The sequence below is a fragment of the Anomalospiza imberbis genome, chromosome 2 (assembly GCF_031753505.1).
Source record: "Anomalospiza imberbis isolate Cuckoo-Finch-1a 21T00152 chromosome 2, ASM3175350v1, whole genome shotgun sequence".
Lineage (NCBI taxonomy): Eukaryota > Metazoa > Chordata > Aves > Passeriformes > Viduidae > Anomalospiza > Anomalospiza imberbis.
Window position 1 is genome coordinate 82,099,908 of NC_089682.1, and position 21,240 is coordinate 82,121,147.

General features: G+C 37.9%; 1 long non-coding RNA gene across 1 annotated transcript; it reads left to right on the plus strand.

The window, feature by feature from the left end:
• Window positions 1–14,492: 14,492 nt before the first annotated feature.
• Window positions 14,493–17,657, plus strand: LOC137466867 (uncharacterized). Its single transcript, XR_010995318.1, has 2 exons — window positions 14,493–15,908; window positions 17,471–17,657. It is a non-coding gene; the product is annotated as an uncharacterized lncRNA (long non-coding RNA).
• The last annotated feature ends 3,583 nt before the right edge of the window (window positions 17,658–21,240 follow it).

Sequence of the window (21,240 nt, forward strand, 5' to 3'; positions counted from 1 at the left end):
TGCAATTCCCAACCATATGCTCATCAAGCAATTTCTTGCCCTCTGCTACAGTCCAAGGTCTTGGGAAATATCATGGTTTTATTTCTATGTCACTTATATAAGTTTTTATTCTTTCAGACTACATATGTGTCTCCACACACTGCTATTATCCATTGCTGCACCTGAACTGGACAATCTTCAGTGTATCAACCAAAACATGCCCTATATTAAAATATTTACCTAAAATTTTACTATCTAATTAGGTTTTAGTCCCTCAAATGACTCATGCCAGTGGTGTCCATTTTCTTTTCTCTTTTTGTTTGTTATGAATTTTATTCCTAGAATTAATAAAGTATTTGTGAACAGGAACATCATCACACCTTCCTATTTATGGTTACTATTTCTCCCCTCCTTGCAAGTGATCTCAAAAGGGAAAAAAATCAAATTTATGATTTTCCATGCAATATACCAAACACCAGTGCTGATCCTATGGTGCCATGATATCTAGTACTCTATGTTTGGAGTTTATCAATCTACATAATGACATATATGAAATCTGTTCAGGTAAGGACTCATTTATCCTGGAGTCAAAAATTCCATCTAGTCTTTGCTAGTACTTGCTGCTCTTTGGACAGCGCCATTGTCGGCTGCTTCAGAAAAGAAAGAAAAAACACGTTTTTGGGAGAAGATTGGGAGTTATCCGAACTGTTCTGTGACACTTTTTGTTCCTGCTTTCCTTACTCTTGCTACCTGTTCTCTTCTTGCTCACAATAATTGTTTTCAACTGTTCTCTCTTCTCTATCTAGTCTCAACTGTCCTTATTTTTGACACAGGCTTCACCCAGACTCTCTCCATCCCTTTTTTGAGGTGACAGGAATCTCAGGGGTTGGGACCATGTTCAGAACCATATCCTGCTTCTTGCTTCTTATTTATTTTTCCTCCTCTCTGGCATGGGTTCAGCCTCTTTGGGGATGTCCCCACCAAAGAGCTACGGATCCTCAGGGATCCACTCCAAGTTGCTAAAACCTGTCCTCTTTTACCAGCTCACATTTTTAGTAAAACACTTGGAAAGCGCAAACCAGCTGTTTGAAGATGCTTCTGAGAACTGTTTGTGTATGCGATATAAAGGCTATGCCAAATATTATGATCTTTTGGATTCTGCTTTTTTGAGGGGCTTTACTTATATTTGGGGGGTGATTTTTTTTAATATATATTGAGAGACAAGTGATAGGTGAATGAATGAAAGAGAGCCATTTTGCACTATGATTTAAAGAATATGATAAAAAATATAAATTTTATGTTATTGAAAAAGAGCTGTAGGGAGGATTGACACACAGGCAGTTTATATTCACATATAGTATTAGAAAATCACTAAAATTATAAAAATGTTACTGCTAGGCTTTACCACAGAAATTAAAAACAAGATAGATCAGCTGAATCTCCCAGAAGGAGGCTAAAGGAATAAGAAAAATTCCTTGAAGAGAACAATTCATATTGCAGTTATTGAAGAACAGATGAAGAGGGGAATTAGTTACTTGGTTGGCTGATCCTGTAAAATCATTCACAGCTGTTCATAGCTCCTCTGTCATCAGCTCTTCTTCCTCCTCCTTTCTCTGTTGGCTCTGATCCTGCATCCCATGCTGTCCCTAACCCATTCTGGCCCCCTTGCTGTGCCAGGTAGAGGGATGGAACAACTGTGAGAGCTGCAGTTGGAGGAGTCTGAAGTTGAGGGTCTTTTCCTGCATCTTCAGTGAATGTGGGGTCACTCTGGATCATATCCTGTGAATTGAACCATAAAATAAAACCCATAACGTGTTGCTAGCTGAGTAGGCTCTGTGATGTAAGTGTGCTGAGGACAGAAAAAGCGATGTTCTAAAGACATCTGGAGAAATTGCTGCATCCTCCGGAATGGCCTCCTTGGAGCACCTTTGCAGTGATGTATGTTAATATGAGTATTCCAAAAATATCTGGAAGTGGAAACATATCTGTGTCCATTAAAAAAAAGTAATTGTTCCTTGACTATGAATCAGAGGAAATCTGGAGATTAGAAATGGAAAAAAAAAAAACTTGCTTAAAGAAGAAAAAAAATATGTTAAATGCGACAGAAAAAATAGTGGGTATTTTAAAACATAGTAGGGAAAGTGCTTTGAGATCAATAGGAAATAACTGGGTACATAACCACTTTCTTATATTCAGCCTTAAAACACACCTTTTGGAACAAGCTGTCAGAGATGCTGTCACGTTACCAATAATTGTTCTTGCATTACTTACTCCTGACAGGATAAAACAGTCAGAGTTTAATTCCCTGTAATACATTTGTCATAAACCTTAAAATAAAAAGTCAGAGTCTGACACCACTTACTATTCAGAATGAAGACTGAGGTTCAAGAAGTTACAAATGAGAGCTGCAAAATGCCTTAGATATTGGAGGAAAACAGTGAATGATTATCAACACAGGCTGCTTTAACACAATCAGCCACAAATAAAACAAAAGTAATATATAAGTGAATGGAATAAAATCCAAGTACTAAAATAAGTACTCAACAATGAAGGTCATTGAAGGGTCAGAACTAGGATCACATTTGCTTGTTCAGGGGAGTTGTCTTCCATAGACTTGATAAATACCAGTTTCATTCTTCAAGTGTTGGATTGGTTTTTTACAGGACTTTATGGTTTCACCTAACCTAATATTAGCTATCCCAAGAGAGAGGACTTAAATTATCTATTCAGGAGTTTTCCATAGACACAAAACTTTTTATAAAGAAATAATATTTTGAATTCTTTTCTACATTCACTTCTAGTGATTCAGAATTACTTGGCTTCTGCATTAATTTATGTAATTTGGGTCTCCCTATTTTATACTTTTGGTTCGGTAGAAACACCATGAATATGATAGACAAGTCTGATTGCAGCTGGCCCACCAGTGATCTAAAGTGTGATAAGACACAGGGAGCACAGAACACAGCACATGAGATAGAGACTTGTGGCTTACAGTGAGAAATGGATACAGACTTGCTCAGATGTGGCTTTCTCCAAAGCTTGATTTAAATTGAGCAGCTGAGATACATCTTCGTATTACGGCTAAGATAAAGGAACAATATGTCCCTGATTTAATGCCAAATTTATTTCTCTCTCTTCTAGACACTCTGGGGCTCGGAAGTACTAAGGTGAGTAAGTGCTTACAGAGGTCTTGTATTTGTTAGAATATCAGAAATTAGATTGAAAGACTGCTGTATTGTAGACCAAAAGGCCCATAATAACTGTGATCTTGGTTACTGTCATGACACCACTATATCTCTAAATGAGACAGCAAGAACAATAAGTAAGTTCTGTAAGACTTATTGTTGTCACTATTTTCCTTCAATTATTTTTTCTTTTTCTATTTTTTTTTTCTTATGACACTGATCTCTAAGATTCAGACCTCGGACATGGACAGCTAGATCTCTCTTAAGTAGAGAATGATTTTATTGTATAATGCAAGAATTACGACCAAACTAATTTAATTTTTTATCATTTTGCCACATTCTCCAAAGCATTTTCACACCCACATTCTACCACCTACCTTTTGTTCTATGTGAACACATGAAGAATGGAATTTTAAAACTAATTTTCTTTATTTATATTATGCATTAAAACAGCAGTTACTAGGAAAAAAGAAATCTTCATAGCTATTGGTTCAAAAATGCAAAGAAGTTAGTAAAGCTTTTCTCTTCATACATTCATCTTAATATATAAAATGCAGTTATCTTACAAGATTTTTCCTTGTAGCTAATAAAATATTTCTGTTAATACTTTAGCTTGCTTCATCTTATGATTTGTTTTATCATTTTCCTGATAAGCAGAGGACTGTGGGTTTTTCTGACGGATCTGCAAGCTGATAACCTTTCCCCATTCAAAGATCTTGACTCTGACAGCAGGAATGGTGCGGATAGTGGTGTCTGGCTGCCAAAGGCAGCAGGTCCTTGGACTCATGCATCTGCCCTGACTCAAATCACAAGCCACTACACTGCACATTACACCCAGCCCTATGTGCTCTGAGTTCACTTAGATACCAAGGAGAAATAGCTAGTATGAGAGCCTGGAATTCATCATTACAAAGCCTGGAATGAGGTTTCAGAGCTGAGTGTCTGCAGCAGTGAGTCATACCAGTGAAGGATGGTGTACCTCGCCCTCCTCTTACCAATTACCCAGATCTGCCTTAGCTCCCTGAAAAGTGTTTGGGCTTGTAGTAGCCTGTGGATTGTGACAACTGACTGACTATAAGCCACTTTAAGATGAGTCTTGCCACTTTCTGAGTTGTATTGACTAGTAAAATTCTGACATCTAGGAGAGAACTTTCACAGCTGGAAGCTAGATGAAATACCTGATAACACCCCAAATTATGCCAGATGCATATGCTTTAGCAATTAAATTCTGCCCCAGATCTCCACTGCTGAAGGTAGGTGCTCACACACAGACACTATCTCTACTCTGTGGGTATCCACCCTTAGTTACCCCAATGCACCAAAAAAAGGTACTAAGGAAGATGGTACATGAAAAGCCAATGTATCTGCAGTCAGAGTTCAGGGCTGCATGAACATAGATCTTATTTTTAAAAAATCTGTCAAAATTCAGTACATTCAAATCCAAACAACCAGAAATCGGACATATTTTGAGAAAATGAAGACAGACATCACTGATTTCTAGGCTGTATTTGTGTCAAAATACTGTCCAGGTAGATGCCATTTGCAAGATTATGTATCTGTAGGCAGCATCAGTATAATGGAATGCTATTATCTCTTTTATTTATAATAAAAAAAAGTCAAATTATTATTTATTGTCTAAAAGCACGTTTCACAAGTTCATGTTTGAGATACTCAATAAATTCCACCATTTTGTTTTCTGTATAAATGTGTAGGAAAACAGCTGAAAGGTGTACACTCATGAAATCTACAGCTGCCTTTTAATGGTGTTTTTCCTCACCTTAGATAACCTTACTAGCTGAATAAATTATTTCCTGTGTGTTTCAGTTAATTGGAATAAAAATATTTTTACAGACATGAATGACTTATTTACAGTGTCTTATCACTGAGGGCAGTATTCCTCTTCCTTAACTTTAGACATCTACAACATAGAACCTCTGATTTATTTTCCCTACTTCACCTTTGTCAGAGGAGAAAAGATCAACATTTATGGTGGTGCATTTTCATTTTCCTTAATTATAGAAGGTTTTTGTAGGGACTAGTTCAGACAGGGTCTTCTACATGATAAGCCTCTAAGATCTTTGTTGCCAGCAAAGCACATTCTCACCAGGACTAGGATAAGATGCATTTAAGGAAATGTCATCAAGTTGGAAGAAAATATGGTCTGTCAGCAATTCAGTCAACCTACACACCAATTCCTGTTGTTGTTTCAGGACCAAGGTGCTTTTCTGTCAATCCAAAAGGTCATTTCTTCTATTAGCTGTGATATATAGGAGGTGCTCTTGAATTACCATCAGTCTGCAGATGAAACTTGCACACTGGGTAGTTCTGCGTCAATGGCTGGTGAAGGAGCTGTGGGAACATGGCAGGGAAGAGACTGAGCTTTACTATATTTATTGACATGGCGGTAAATTCGATTTTCTTTTGCCTTGAGTGCAGTCTTCCATCATGATGGCTAACCCAAATTAGCTGTTTCAAAAGCAGTGTGGTTTTTTTGCCTACCAGTGACATATATTAAATATAAGGTAACAGCTATTATGTACTCAGGCAAGTCGTATGCATTAATAATGTGCTTACCATTACCAGATAGCACATGCGGTCTCTCAGGTCTGCATGAGTGATCTGACCACACTAATAGCTGTTTTGTTGTGACAAAAATACTCACAATTTTTAAATTATTTAATATTTTTCAATAAAATTACTTTTACGGTTAATGTGCTTCTGATGTTGGCATCCATTATTTTCTGGCAACACAGAATGAAACCATGGTGGAGGATCCCAGTTCTCCTTTTACTTTCATATATGTCAACATGAAAGAGCTGCAACAGTGTAAAATGGGAACAACATAAGGAGGCCAGAAGTGTCCAGCTCAATACAAACTTGCTTTTTATATCTCTATTGTGTACTATGCCATGAAGTAATTAGTAAATGCAACACTGTCATTATTTACTTGAAAAAAAAAAAACAACTTTCTTTCCTTTGTGTAACAAAGAGCATTATTTTAAAGGTTACTTTCAATATTAGAAGTTTAATGGGAAAAGAGTCTTTTAAGAAAAAAAACCTAATAAATTAAGACAATATTTACTGTTGGGTACAGATTTCTCTTTGTATGTCATATATACAATGTGTTGCACAAGCTCATGAGCTCTGAAAATTGAGCTTCTAACTATTTCCAAATTATCATTCAAAATTAGTTAAAACACTGCATCTCATCCTCGTTCCAGAGCCATAAAACTGAGGTTAACATCACCTCCTACTGCTCTGAAGTTTCAAAATGTATTGTATTAGGGCATGGAGTTATCTATACAACAATAAGAAGAAAATAAGTGTAACTACTCATCAATTTGAAAATAGTAACTATTCTGTGTTGTGCAGGAAACAAAGGATGGTGACCTTCAATTATATGCAGTCATATAGTTACAGACAAAATTGCTAAAAAGACAATTCTGGCTGTCTTCATTCTGCCACTTCCCTGCTTTTGACTACTCAGCTTTGTAATTCTAATCTTGTTCTTTTGAAGTGGAGGTTGGGAATTTTTTTTTGTTCTGCAGTTTCAGCTGCTAAGACAATAGGCTCTACTTTGTATGAAGCCTCTGTTTTCCTATGATGACATGCTGGAGTTTTAGGTCCTCTTAGGACACAGTTTTAGTAAGAGATAAAGAGAGAAGAAGGGGTCCTTAATTTAACAGCCACGCAGACTGGTTCACCTCTTCTTTATTGTGCAAATAAGTGGCCAGTTCTTTGGGGGAATACGGTTCTGACCCCACAGGCCTCACCTCATGGAAGTTCAAGAACATTGCTGGTTGTATTGGTTTTGTTTGTTTGATTGATTTCTATTTGCTTTCTTCTCTTAGTTCAAGCACATGTACAAACTTGTGAGCATGGAACTTATCACTCATTCTCTGCTTTAATAATGTGGTTGTGCTACGATTTGTAATGTATAATGCGATAATTAAAACAAAATTCAGTGCTTTTCTCTCCCAGGTGAATGCTCAAACCATTAGGATGCAACTCAAACTACCTTTCAGTCATTTTGAAGTTCAAAAGGACCGTTTTGAATTTATTAATCAAACTATGATTCCAATTCATGTCCCTCAGTGCTTGGGTCAGGACTGTCATATAAATGATGAGGTTTATATATTCCATCAGTCTTAACAGAAATGAGAATCCATTTTCATTTTCTCTGTAGGCCTTGATTCTGCCCATTCATGCAAAGTCTTTGGAAAGCATCTGGTGGATAAGATATTACAAAATCAAGGCTTGCTTTGAAAATGAGTTAGGGCTGAGTTGCTAAGGTAAGACAGTTCAGAACAGACTTGCAGCCTCACGGGGACATTGAAGCAGAGCACAGATGCCTCTAGTGTTCAGCTGTGGCACATATTTGAGATACAGATAAGGTGTTAGTTGGGCCTGAGTATTTAAATTCATCTCCAAGTGTTCTTTGTCCTCTCTTCTGTGCCAAGAATTTGCAGTGTTGCAGGTAGATAAAATTTCCCAGACTTGCCACCTGTACATCAAGTTGGATGGAGACAAACCATGAGATCTTCAAGCAACTTTGCTGACTCTGTTGGCTTCACTAATGTAGGCAAGTTGGAGAGTGCACTGTGAATCAGGAGTGTTTGGAAAGTGGACTGTAAATCCAGGAGCCAGGGGTGCTTGTCACAGCCTGTAGTCAAAGCATGATGTCTTTGTGTTAACACAAATAAATAATTCTTGTTGGTTGGTCTTATCTAGTCTAAGTCACTACAGTTTACAAAGGAAGGTACAGCTCTCTAAGTCCAGCAGCGCAGTAATTCAGTCCACCTACTTTAAAAAGTACTTCTCTTCACTGCTTTACAGTGATCTTTAGCAAACAGCACACATTAACAAGATAGGTACATCTTTAAATCTTACTGGCACTGTTAGAACTGCTTGCAGCTCTGAACAAACACATTATTTTGTATGTGACGGTAATGGTTTTGGCCCACCCTTTGTACATGTCATGTAAAATACTACACTTGCAGGCTGGATTTAGAAGAGTCTGGTGTAGTTACCTGGAATCAGTGTGTATACCCACACAAATTATTAATTGAATTTTGTTCAGGAAAGTGAGTACTTTCAATCAGAAAGTATTCTGAAGTACAATTCAGGATGTACTGGTATCCTAGATACAAAAGGGGCTTAATGATGCCAATCACAGCTCGTATTGAATCCTTCCATATAAAACCCACACAAATAAGAAATAAAAATCCTATATTTTCAGACCCATTTCTGACAGAAAATAGTGATATAATCACACTCTGATAACATGTTCCAGAAAAAACAGCCAAAGGCATAATTTTTCAAATTATTGGCATTCAACTTTGTTCCTTGCAGGGAGCTTTAGGTTTTACTCCTAGATAAGTCATTGTACTAAAATTTCAGGTCATTGAGAAACCATTGCTTTTATATCTGCTAGCTGCAGTCCCACACATGAACCCCATCAGTCTTAGTTTTTTGTTAGGTATAATTAATTTTGAAAATGTACTGTGCTGAATAAATCATATGATGCATTACACACTTCACAGTTATTTTATCCATCTTCCATTTACTCCTTTTTTTGAATAGCAACATGTTAATCCATCCTGAGGAAAGAAGAAAAGGTCAAAAAAACCCCATTATTGACTGCAAAATAAAATTACTTTGTTAAAATATAAGTGAGCCACAAGCTTCTGGCAGTAATCTGAGATATTTGACAGTGGAGCCAGAAAGGCAGAGGTCCAGGCATTTGGGAAGAGGCCAGGGAAAAGAGAAGGAGTGAAAAAAGGGATTCTTGAAGCAAGGTATTAGTTATCATATGCTGAGAGAGGTTGCCCTTAAGAAGTCAGTATCCTGTAATAGACATAGAATGAACCTGCTGAAAAGTCTCTGTTTAATTTTAAAAATACTATTTTAATTATTTTTAAGCTTACCACTTTAAAAGCCTTTGACAAATTTGGGTCATGTCATTGACCCAAATGGCATCAAATCCAGATCCTCTCAAAAATCGAAAGGTGCACACAGTTAACATTCCAATTCACATTCAGATCAAATTTGCCTTTGACCAATAAAAATAGCTTTTGGGCATTTTTCTCAAGTGAACACCATATGAAAAGCTGCACTTCCATATGATTCTAGGTCAAGAAACAAATTATTTGCAATAACTCACACTGGTTTGCCAGGTCAGCAAGCTGTGAAAAACATGTGACAGATCCATCCATAATGATCCAGCTGCTCTGCCATTATATGACCAGACCCCACAGCAAGTGGTGCTAGCAGGGGTAAGGGAAATAAAACCCCTGAATATCCCAAAGATAATTGAACCTGACCCTATAAGTATAGTGGTAGTGATACTTTTACCTGTCCTTGATAGCTCCCGCCCTCCATATAGTCACACAAAACTGTCCCTTCTTCTAAAACGAGCTTCAAAAATTTTTAACTCATAGAAATTATCTATTTTACAGTCTTCTCCCAAAGCTGAAATTTAAACAATCCTCAAGATTCCAGATTCATGTGCATCTTTATGCATCATCTTTATGCAACTGTGCATTTCCCTTAAACTGAGATTAAATGCTGTATCCATAGTTAAGCACATGTACAAAGTCTTTGCTATGTCAAATTCTTATTTTCTCAGAATACTCTCTTTTTAAGAAAGTATGAAGTGGAGATTTAAACAGGGGTTTTAAGTGGGTTTGAAAGAGTTGTACATGATGCTGAGTTTTACTTAAAAATTTTGAAGGTTGTAAGATTCCTGCATATATGCCCACAGAGTTGAAAATACAAGGAAGTTGTCTTCTAAATCTATCCTGTACATAGAAGGTGCAGAGCTTTTTGGATTTTGGATGAGGTCTCTATTCCCTATTTTAAGTAGGGTAAAGTTGATCCTTTCACTATTTGTGTATAGAAGGATTAAAGAAGCGATATCTATTTGTGGTATCTCATTAGATGGGGACGAGGGCTGATAGACACTACAGGAGACACCTGTAAGAGAACTCTTCAAACCTCTCATAATCATATGGGGCTTACAAAGCATTCTGGAGACACAGATTCGATCAGGAGGAAAGGTATTTTGGAGAGAAAATCCCAGGCCATGGATGAGGGAGACTGCTATCATTTCTAGATTACATAAATGCAGGTTGTCTAACCTTCTGTCAGACTTCACATTCTTCCTTAAAATGTCATATCCTCATAGGCAAAGGTCTCTAGCTGACCTACAAAAGAACTACAGTGTTTGATTTCCAGCTTCTAGGCAGCAATCACTGCAGCAGTAGAATTAGCTCTGTGCAGAGTTGCTTGTAGCCTGGCTGCTCACCGCTGGGCTGGTCAGGACTGGAGCTGGTTTTCCCACTCCCTTTATCCCACGTTTCTCAGTGCAGAGCTTCAGACATACCCAAGCAGCCAGTGCGTACCTGTTACACTCCTCTCCTGAGGTCCTCCTGATTTTCCTGCCATCCTGGTATCCCTCTGCTTGTGCTGGATAAGAATTCCTGCAAATAGCACAGCTTCGCAGTGAGGAACCACTGTTCCGCCAGAACATTACAGGCTCTTTGCATTCTGGGCTTTTTCCCTTTCTGTGAATTTGTTTTCTTACAGTGTTTGGTATGTATTTGTACAAAGTTAACTCCTATTTTTTTTCCTCACAATGAGCAATATTTATTTATTTTTTCATATCTAAACCCTCTGCTTCTGCAGAGATCTGCTGACAGATAGAAGAGGGCAGAGAACTATTATTATCAAAAAACTTTCTTGTACTTGGAATGGGACTTATTCACAGTAAAAATGTCTGAATGCAAATAGAAAAATTTGAAGCTTAAATGATCAACGTAGAATTGGTGTGGATAGATCTATTCAGGACACTACCACTAGCTAAGCAGAATCAGGAATAAGCAGGATTGAGGGTCAAAGACTGCCCTGAGACATTTAGCAGCTGAGGTTTAATAGGATGCGAGTTAGAAGCTAAATTGACCCTCTTCCACAGTGGCACTTTGCTACAAGTCAAAATGTGGCTCATATTCCAAGGCCTCTACTCTGCCATGTTCTAATATCTGTGTGCTTTTTTTCCCATTTGTTTCCTTCTTTTAAAGCTCAAAGTTATTTTATTTCATTTCTAGGGGAAGAGATGAATGGCTGAAAAAACAGGCAAGAACACTGAACTGAAATTGCTTTCCTTTATGATAATATTTTAAAACATCCAGAAAAGGGACAACTTTCCTCATATAAATGTTGGAATCATTTAATACATTTTCAGGATTCTGATGCACTTTGTTAATGTCCCTGCTGAACGTGAGAATATCTGCAAAGCAAGCTATGCATAGGAACTGATCATAAGGTATCTAAAATGCATTTGAAAATAATAAAATTATTTAAGTTGCTGCTACTAGAATTATAGCTACTAGTTTGGGCAGTGGTTTGGAGGGTGATTCTATTTTCAGGACAATTTAAATAAGCTCAAGAAGGTTTTATGTTCCTACATAAGGATACGATATTAAAGGCAGAAAAAGAAGAATGGGCAGCACCTTCAATGTATAGTCTGGATGCAGGAGTAACAGAGAGGAAAAGAAATGTTTTGGGGAGATTTCTGTTGTCAGTAAAATGCTGCACAGATAATAAAATTCAAAAATTTGACAGCCGTGTTGAGGTAGTGTCTCTGTTTGCATAGAAGTTTTCTCAAGGCAAAAAAAAAAGCATTTGCTCATCTTGTTAATCTGAATTAAATTCTTGTGTTTAGAGGGAAATATGCAGTCTCTTCAGCCACTGCTGGTGTGAGTCAGTCACTGTCTCTAGAGATTGCTTCTGCCGCATAATCCCACTGCAGTCCTGCTCGGGAAGAGAGATCTTTTCAGAAGAGCTGCAGCACAGTTATTCTTTTATACTTTTTGATGACTTCTGGAAAAGAAATTAAATATGGCCTTTATAGTTTCTATATGATCCATCCTATTTTACAAAAACAATAAATCATATCTGATTTCCTTACATTTAAGGGGACTTTTTCTCAGAAGTAGGTTTGGACTCCTGACTTGAGATCGAATTCTGGACTGATCCGTTACTTTACTTCTGGTGTTGTTAACAAGAAGCCAAATGCATTTATGTGAAATAACTGGATAGATTTTAAGAAAAAAAAAATATTCTCTTAAAGGGAGAAGTATTTCATCCTGTTCTTGACAGCATAGAAAAATCATGGAAGTTACACAGATCTGAGCTTAAAGATAGTTTGTTCCTTTGTATTATAAAGATGATTTTTTGTAATTGATCCTCAAAATATTACTTCTCTGTAAGGAGCCCATGTCCCCTATTTTTTTGTTTGTCTTTGTTATTCATACCAAGAGCTCTTAGGCATTTTCACATACCCTTCATTTGGCACTCTGTATTCAGCTCTAGCCTATGCTAGACAATTGACTGGTCTGCCCCTGTCATATCATCTACCTACCAGGAAATCAGATTTCCATAAATGTTACTAGCCCTAATTATTTGGACACTACACAAAGTCCTCCATTAGCTCTCCCATCCTCATCCGCCAAAGTATGATCCATTCATCTGATTGCATCATTTGTCCCTCAACTTTGAAGATGTTCATATGTCTTTCTTCTTTTGTCGCAAATGTCTAGGTCCCAGACTCATACTTCATCAGATTCAAGACAAGGATTCATCACTCAGACACTGAATTCTGAAGTGTGGTGGGCATCTGCAGAACAAAAGGCAATTCAGCACTGCTGAGGGCATTCACGATCTCCAAGCACGTTTGTTGCGTTATTGGTCTCAGTAAAAGCACACAGTACCCAAGTGCAGTGCTGAATCAGAGCCACAGATAGTGAGTCAACTAAATGAAAACTTAAATGATTTATAACAAAGTATTTAAATTCCATATTGCCCAAGGCATGTACATCTCTGTCAGTCCACTCTTTCTTGTCACCATTTGCCTGCTGTCCTATTTAAAATTCACTATCTTATCAGCTGGAGCTAAGGAAAGTATCAGAAAAACCGAAGTCAAAGCAGTACCCATAACCTGTCCTCTTTCTCAATAGCTGTTTGTAATGTGCTATATTAAATTTTAACCCCAATTTTGGTATTGATTTCTGAGCTAATTCAAGTTTCCTTGCTCTTTTCCTGGAAAGAAAAATGGTATGGGGAGACTGAACGAGCTGTATGACCTTGAAAGATTCAGATTAAGACTACTTCTGAGGTTTGAAAAAAGGAATTTATTCTGAACATTTGATTCTTTTTCCCCCGAAAAATAAATGTTTTGAGAGTTTGATTGGTCAAAAAGACTTTAAATCTAGAACATACAATTCGCTAGTCCTCTCCATATTCAAAAATCATAACAATTCCATCAGCTAAAGATTCAGAAAGACCATGCATCTTCTCAGTCTTTCCCAGAACTTGTACTTCCTTCAAACAACCTCTGTTGTTTTGTGACTATACTATTGTACATGATCCTTCTTTCAGTTCACCTTTAGCTCTGACATGTCTGCTTTTCACTCTGCATCTTTGGTACCTTGAAGAGTGTTGGAGTGGATGAGGGGTCCATGACAGTGCCCAGGGCTGTAGCTCCCATGGACCTTGTTAAGAGCAAACAGCAAAATAAGAGGTGATGGAGGTGTGAACAAGGTGTTCCATGAGAATTAACAGCAGAAGAAGCACTTCATTTAAAACAAATCAATTGGAGAACTGATGTTTGAGAAAGGAGTAAGAGCTGTAAGGAATACATTGGAAAGGGGGCGAGAGAGAAGGAAGGATAGGAAGCAGTTGAGCTGGTGCTTGGAGGCTGGAGTCACACATCTTTTTATTCAGCTGCAAATCCAAATATTGATCTAAAGTCAAATGTCCATATCCACAGTCTTTATCAATGTGTAAAGGCTTTAGACACTATATCAACAGGCTTACAAGAAATCCTTAGTAGAGAGTCATATATAGGCTGGCTCAGTTCTGCTCTCAATTTTGCACAAGATTGGCCAAGTATGCAGAGAGAAAATGTGATACCTATTTTGACATTATCTCTTCCCATGAAGTACATAACATGCACTTAAGCACCAGGACAAAATACTCTAAAATATAGAAGCTACAGACACATGAAAAAAGGCTGGATGGTACTGTAGTTTAAAATGAACATGGTTTTTTTTGGATATATATGGAGTACTCAAAAATTAAGTATCTCAAAACAGTGATATATTTCTTTATTTCTTAATTGCTATCTTCTCCCCACTAATTCAAAATATCATTCAAAAAGAGATTTTTTTGAAATGTCAAATTTAATGTGAAGGACAAATTTATATCTACCGTATATGAAATCTATTTGAGAATTCAGCTGAAATGCTCTTACAGTGCCATCTGCTGAAAAGCAGCTGAGGCTACAAAGTGTCAATTAATTCTTGCTACCTGTAAATTCTTGGTCCATCCTAGTTTTTTTCCAGTTGTTTATGCAGTACAATGTCATAGCACAAAATCTGTAGACCCAATGCAGGGGAAACTAAGAACAATGCATTTGCCCATATTGGTAAGTGTATGGTGCCACTGGCAGGTAAAACCCAACTGTCTCAAACGAGGGGATGCAAGCATGCTGAGGGTTTAAATTCATTTATGCCTATGCACAGCTTAAGACCTGGATGTCTGCACCAATTTTTTTCCCCTCTGTCAGGTTGCCTCACATAAAGCAGCCTAAATTTAATAAGCTCTAACATGTTCAAGGAAAAAAAAATAATACAATTTTAAACTGATTTCAATTCTCATCTATAAATGCTTGTCAAGCATGTGACTAATTCTTTTAAAATGAAGAGGATAGACTGCATGGATTAAGGTAAGCTCTTGTCACAGCCTGAACTTGAGCCATGTGACAACAGCCCACTGGTCTGAACTTAAAGATTATTATTTTTTTATTTTTTTAATCAGCAACTGATCTGAGTTTCAAATTGGTTCTTAATTAGAGCTGAATATTTCTGTCCTGCTTGCTGTGTTAGGCATACTCATCCTTCATTATTTTCATATCACTTTATAAATTCTTCTGGCTTCTCAGTCCAGAGTGAATCAAATTTTTCAGCAGATCTCATGTAAGATCTGGTCAATAAGCTCAAAGCTGTGTACATGCATCTACACAGGAAATGCAGAGATTTTTTGGTGTACATACAGATGTAAGGCATCGTGTCAGTGAAAATCAGATTATTTCTTCCCTCCCACATACTAAACTAAAGTTTGAAAATGCAGTTTGAAATGCAGGTTATCTGGCATTACCCACTGCTTGAAAAGTTTGCAATGGTCATTTCAAGAAGTAATAAAATGTATTCCAGCAATTAATCACAAGCTGCACACTGTCAGAGTGGACATTCCATAAATAACCAAGAGGCTGGGGCTCTTTTTCATATGTTCTATCATGAATAATTTAGGCTTGTAAAAGCAAAGTCAATCAGTAACTCACTGAAAGAGAAAAAGACTGAATTTCAATTAACTCTGTCAACCAGCATGACTAATTCTACCCAGTTCAATGGATGTAGGACATCCTTTTTTAGGATGCTTGCTCATCAGTACTGAGCACCATGTCAGTGTCTGTTAGGTGACAATGTTCAAAGGCATTCATGTGATTTATTGCTGTTAAGTGCCATTGGTGTGAATTGCCCAAGCTAAGCAAAAATGTGTTTAAGCTTCCATCCTCCATCTTGGTATTTTAGGGGTTCCAATTTGTGTGTAACTGATTCAGAGACCTGAGCTAATTTCCCTAATTCCTCCTATGATTACTGCAGTAAGGTGTTCTTACTCCAGAGGGTAAGTCTTAAAAACTGGATTTCAACTCCATTTCTGATCTGTGCCTGGCAAGCCTCTTTCCCTCTTCTCTCTTCTCTGTTTCTTAAGTTTTGAAGAAATATAGGTAGATTCACTTCTGGAGTATCTTTAAATGCGCATTAAACTCCTCCTTTTTTCCCCTTTGCCTTTCTTTGTCAAAAGCTCTCATAAACATCATAATGATAAACCAGTACTTAATTAAGTACAAAGAAGGTCTGGGATAAATTATTCTGATGTATCTCATTACCAATTGCTTCTGAAGCTAAGAATTTCTATATTGAAAAAAAAATCACAAAAATCCCCAAACCTTGTGGCAAAATATTCAAAATGTGCATAAGTATCTGAAAGGTTTTGTAAAATTTGACAGATGCTTGTGTCTGTAGGTGCCTTCCTAGTCACAAAGTTTAATTCAATGTTCATGAAATTGTGTTTCAGTCAAGACAAAATCCTGTGCGATTTGCTAAACACAGCACTGTCTTTGGTGACACTTGGGTGATATCCAGCTGTTTACTGGAGATGGTGGGAATAGCAAGAGTTCTAGCTGCTAAAGTTTTTTAATCAGTCCATTCTGTTTATTACTCATACCCTAAAAGAAGACTGACTTTTATGAAAGATGTCAAATTTGAACTGCTACATATTCTTGGAGCATTCTAAGGACTGTGAATTCTCTTTATGGTTGCAGGCAGCCTGATCCTGTAATCCTTTTCTGCTTGCAAGAATGGATTATTTCCAATGGACTTTGTTTTGAAAAATGCCCTAATTTTTGTATTGTTGCTACAATAATAGTAGCAATAGAAAGCTTAGCTGCTTATTTTGGCTCACAGAAACATAACTAATGAAGGAAATTGTGAAATCTCCCAGAACACTGGAGTATTTAAAGAAAAAAAAAAACAAAAAACAAATGCAAATACTTCCCAAGTGTAACCATTGCTTAGCATGGTGTCAGAGCCACACCATTTGTTTTCATTTAGATTCAGTAACTTTCACATAATTTTAGGGCAAAATATAATCACCACTAAAATTCATGGACCAGGCAATCAATACTCTGCAATGATTAAAGAGATCAGTACTTGGCTGTGACCTAAAAAAACAATTGTAAGTTTTTATTTTCATCCCTTTAAGGTACTGGAAGGTCACAGTAAGTTCTCCTTGGAGCCTTCTCTTCTGCAGGCTGAACAGCCCCAACTCTCTCAGCCTGCCTTCATGGGTTGTCCAGCCTTCAGAGCAGCTTTATGCCCTCCTCTGTAGTTGTTCGAGCAGGTCCATGTCCTTCTCATGCTGGGGGCCCCAGAGATGGATGCAGCACTCCAGGTGGGGTCTCAGAGTGAAGCAGAGTGGCAGAATTACCTTCCCCCATGCTGGCCACACTGTGTTGGATGCAGCCCAGGATATGGTTGGCTTTCTGGGCTGCAAGCACACATTGCTGGGTCGTGTTTGGGCTCCTTATGAATCTGCAACCCCAAGTCCTTCTTGGCACGGCTGCTCTAAATCCCATTATTCCCCACCCTGTACTGATACTAGGGCTTGCCCCAACTCAGGTGCAGGTCCTTATACTTGGGATCATATACATGGGCTCCCATACACCTGGGAACCTCATGAGGATCCCACTGGGCCCACTTAAGGCACCGTTTGGCATCAATGGGATTCCCAGGCATCCTTGCCTCAAATGTTCTTTAACTGGTAACAGCTATACAGCTGTACTTCTACATATTGACACAACCTAATCTACAAGTAGGAAGCAAAAGAGACTTTCATTTCAAGTCACATTAGAATTTACTGCTTTACAAATAAGTCATAGAGGCATTCTTTTAAAATGTGCCATAGAAATATCTCTGTGCATTTTATGGGCCCTGGCAAGTTAGCTTCTCTAGGGTACAGGTTTCCTGAAGAAACAAATGATTTCTTCATTATCTTTGGAAGTCTATGCCATGCTGCACCAGAGCTGAAGCGTTGTTTATGTGCATTCTGCCAGCTCTCTTCAAGATGCTTAATGCTCTTACATTCTTCTGCCAGCTCCTGTCCTAAATTACATATTTACAGCACTTCAGGGAAATGAAAACTCAGGGTTGAAACCTCCCCTGCCACTTTTCAAAGAGGCTGCTTCAATCCCCACCTTGGAATTCCAGACACTTACACTCTATCCAGTAGTTTTAGAAGAAACACTCAGCGCACATTCAAAAAAACATCATCTTCCTTTTGGCATTTTTGACTATAGGTTACAGAAATCAGGGAAACAAAGTGCTTAAAAAGAAAAAATAACTTGATCATTCCCCAGGTTACACTCCTCATTATATACTGAAGAAATCAGAATTCCATTACTCTTCTAAATATCACAGTCACTGCAAATTCCTAGGGCTGTGTAGAAGAATTGAAGTTAAAAGAAAGTGGGAGATAGTCCTGCATATTGGGGTTTCTCAGGACAGAGCCTGCTGTGCAACAGGATATGCAGCAATCCAGAGAGAGAAGAAAAGCAGAAGCAAAATGCACTTGCAGCTTCTATTTGAAGGTACAGTCTATCCTCTTTTGAATAAGAAAAATATCCTCTTTTGAGTAAAACATATTCAGAGAAATACCAGCAGAAGCAAGGACATTGAATACACATATAAGAATTGAACATCTGTGACCTCTACAACCATCCTTGAAAAGCACTGTTGCATCATCCTTTCCCATTTCTTGCTCTTACCTGTCTTGCTAGAGAGCCTTTGCTAATATTTGTCCTGAGTAAGGTGTAGCAGGAGCTGCAATTGCTTTTTAAAACTTGACACAAAAGGAAGAAAAGTCAAGCTCTCAGGCATTCAGGCCCTTCCTTGACTAAAAGTTTCCAAAAGTCTATCCTGTCTTCCTGCTAACTGGAGGGGTTTTTTTAAAGATGTGTTTCTCCAGCTTGTTACAGAAAAGATGTGAATGCAGAAGCAGATGAAATGGAGATTTTTTTTTTCAACCTGGTTTAGGGCTTATTTGCATTCCTTTTTATTAATATGGATTGTATTTGTTTAAATGCTTAGTAAATAGGGATTTATATCAAGTTGCTAAATAGGAGGCAACTGAGAACCTCAGGCCTCCACTCTGGTATTTTTTTCTGGGCATGTCACTGGCGTGTAATTCAGTTAGGCTTTGGGATGTTCACGGGTCCTCATCACACAAAGTGTTACTATACCACAGACCCATGATGGAAAGGCTAAGAGGAATATTAAGTCTATGGTTTTGTCTGTGAACTTTATAAACCTAAATCCCTCCCCTTTTCTGACATGTCCCACGTCCTCTTGTTCCAGTACAATTTAATGATATTCCATTCTTAACCAAACACTCAAGTATTCTGCAGCAGCAAGATCTCTATTTCTGTTGCTGGATCTTCATTTAGTGACAACAAAGGCAGAATCCATCCTAAATTACAGGACTGCTAGGCTCAATTTAGCTATGCAGTTTTAGCAGTAAAAAGGAAAGGAGGATGGGGAGTGGAGGGGAATGTGTTTGTTAAAACAGCACATATATGGTCTGTCTAATTCCAGTCCCTAAACAGGGATTATGTGTTTGCATGACAAATTTCAAGGTAAAACGCGTTTAGCAGAAACAGTGCTTCCCAGCCTTCATGGGCATATAAGGCAAGTTCTGCATTTCACACTGTACTTTCCTCTCTATTGACCTGAAGAGATGAATATTGACAAAAAGGAAAACATCATTATTAGCCCATGAGATTGAATTGGAATGATGGATCTATATAGCAAGCTTTAACAGCTTGTTGCCAAACATCTGTTTTAATGAAATTCATTGATAAAAAAATCCCATAATGCATGTGTTCCTAAACCTTTTGAAAATTGTGGGTTTTCCAGTTTTTTTTTTCAGAATTCTATCCCAGTTTATTGTCCAGATACTCATACATTTTCAAAAAAAAACAATACTTAGCACTGCCATGACAGTTTATATGTTCCTGGCTGCATGCAAACATTTGCTGATGTGCATCCACACTGGCAGGAATTAAGCCCACACGTAGCTTTGTCACGCACATACAATTTCTCCGTCATTTAATCTCAGCTGACAATGACAACTTTGGAATTTTCTGTGTCTCTAAATTTGCATTTCTCATTGAATCTAAATGGATCTCCAATATATAAATAACTGCACCAACCCTGAATATTACTTTCAATTACTTTGAGTTTGCTGCTGCTCACATGGCATTCATGCTGGTCTTTCATGCTGTTTGCATTAGAAAACCTCTTCTTTCTAAAACAACCTCCTGCATTCAGAATTAACAACTCAATCCGAGGTTGAATTTCTTAAGCTTCTTCTCTGACTTTTTAAAAATATACATCTGGTGGTCTGTGGCCACAGCTCACTTATTGTTCTTTTAAACAAGATTTCATTTGGAGTCACAAATGCTAGAACTGGTTTTGAATAAAAGTAGCGGGTCTGTTTCACAGAATGCAAACTGAAATTCAGTACAGAATTAGAGTGACAATAATAACATCTTATTACAAACAGACCATGCATTTTGTAGGTGCCCAGTAAGAAAGGGTCAAGCTGTGGAAGGATCATTTCAGACAGTTGCTGCTCTCCAGGGGTAGCTAAACAAGATTCACTGATTTTGCCTACAATGCTGTTATGGAGTGGACCTATCCAGGGAGCAGGGATGAGCTTTCTGTTTTATTTTTGGCTGTTAGCAACAGCCTTAGGTAGGGCTATCTCTGGGGAAACTGCAAGGAAACCTCCAATGCTGATTGTGACACAGTACATAGGAAAGGGACATCTCACCACCATGGGCTACATTACACCCTGCTGCAAGGAGCCTCTGTCTAGCCCCTCTGGGCTAACAAAATGTTCTGGACAGATAAGAGCCATGATTATGGGGGCAGAGTGCTGCCTAACAGCTCCTCACTGTTAACTGATGTCACAGTAGATGGGGTTTAAACTTGCAATAAGTTCAGCCTGCTCACAGGGCAGCATAAATGGGCAGGCCCTCGTCTTCCCTGTGGCCTGCATTTCAGGCCATTAGGGAAAGCCTGAGCATCCTCCTTGGGCAAAAAATGAAGTGCACATTAATACAAATGTTAAATTCACAGTTCATATCTTAATAGGTAATGGAGGAAGATAAGATCAAGATCAGACAAACTCAGAAGCTAATGTTAATTCACATGAGCGAAGGCAATCCTGCTAAGGAACACAGAAATGCTGGAAATGATGATGAAGACCTGTCTCGATGTCTAGATATCTGCCTATTATCTGACAAAGGCCTACAAAGTTCATTTAGAGCTGACCAACTCTGTGGAACAAGATCCTTTTTACAAGACAGGAATAATAATATTAATTATTATTAAAT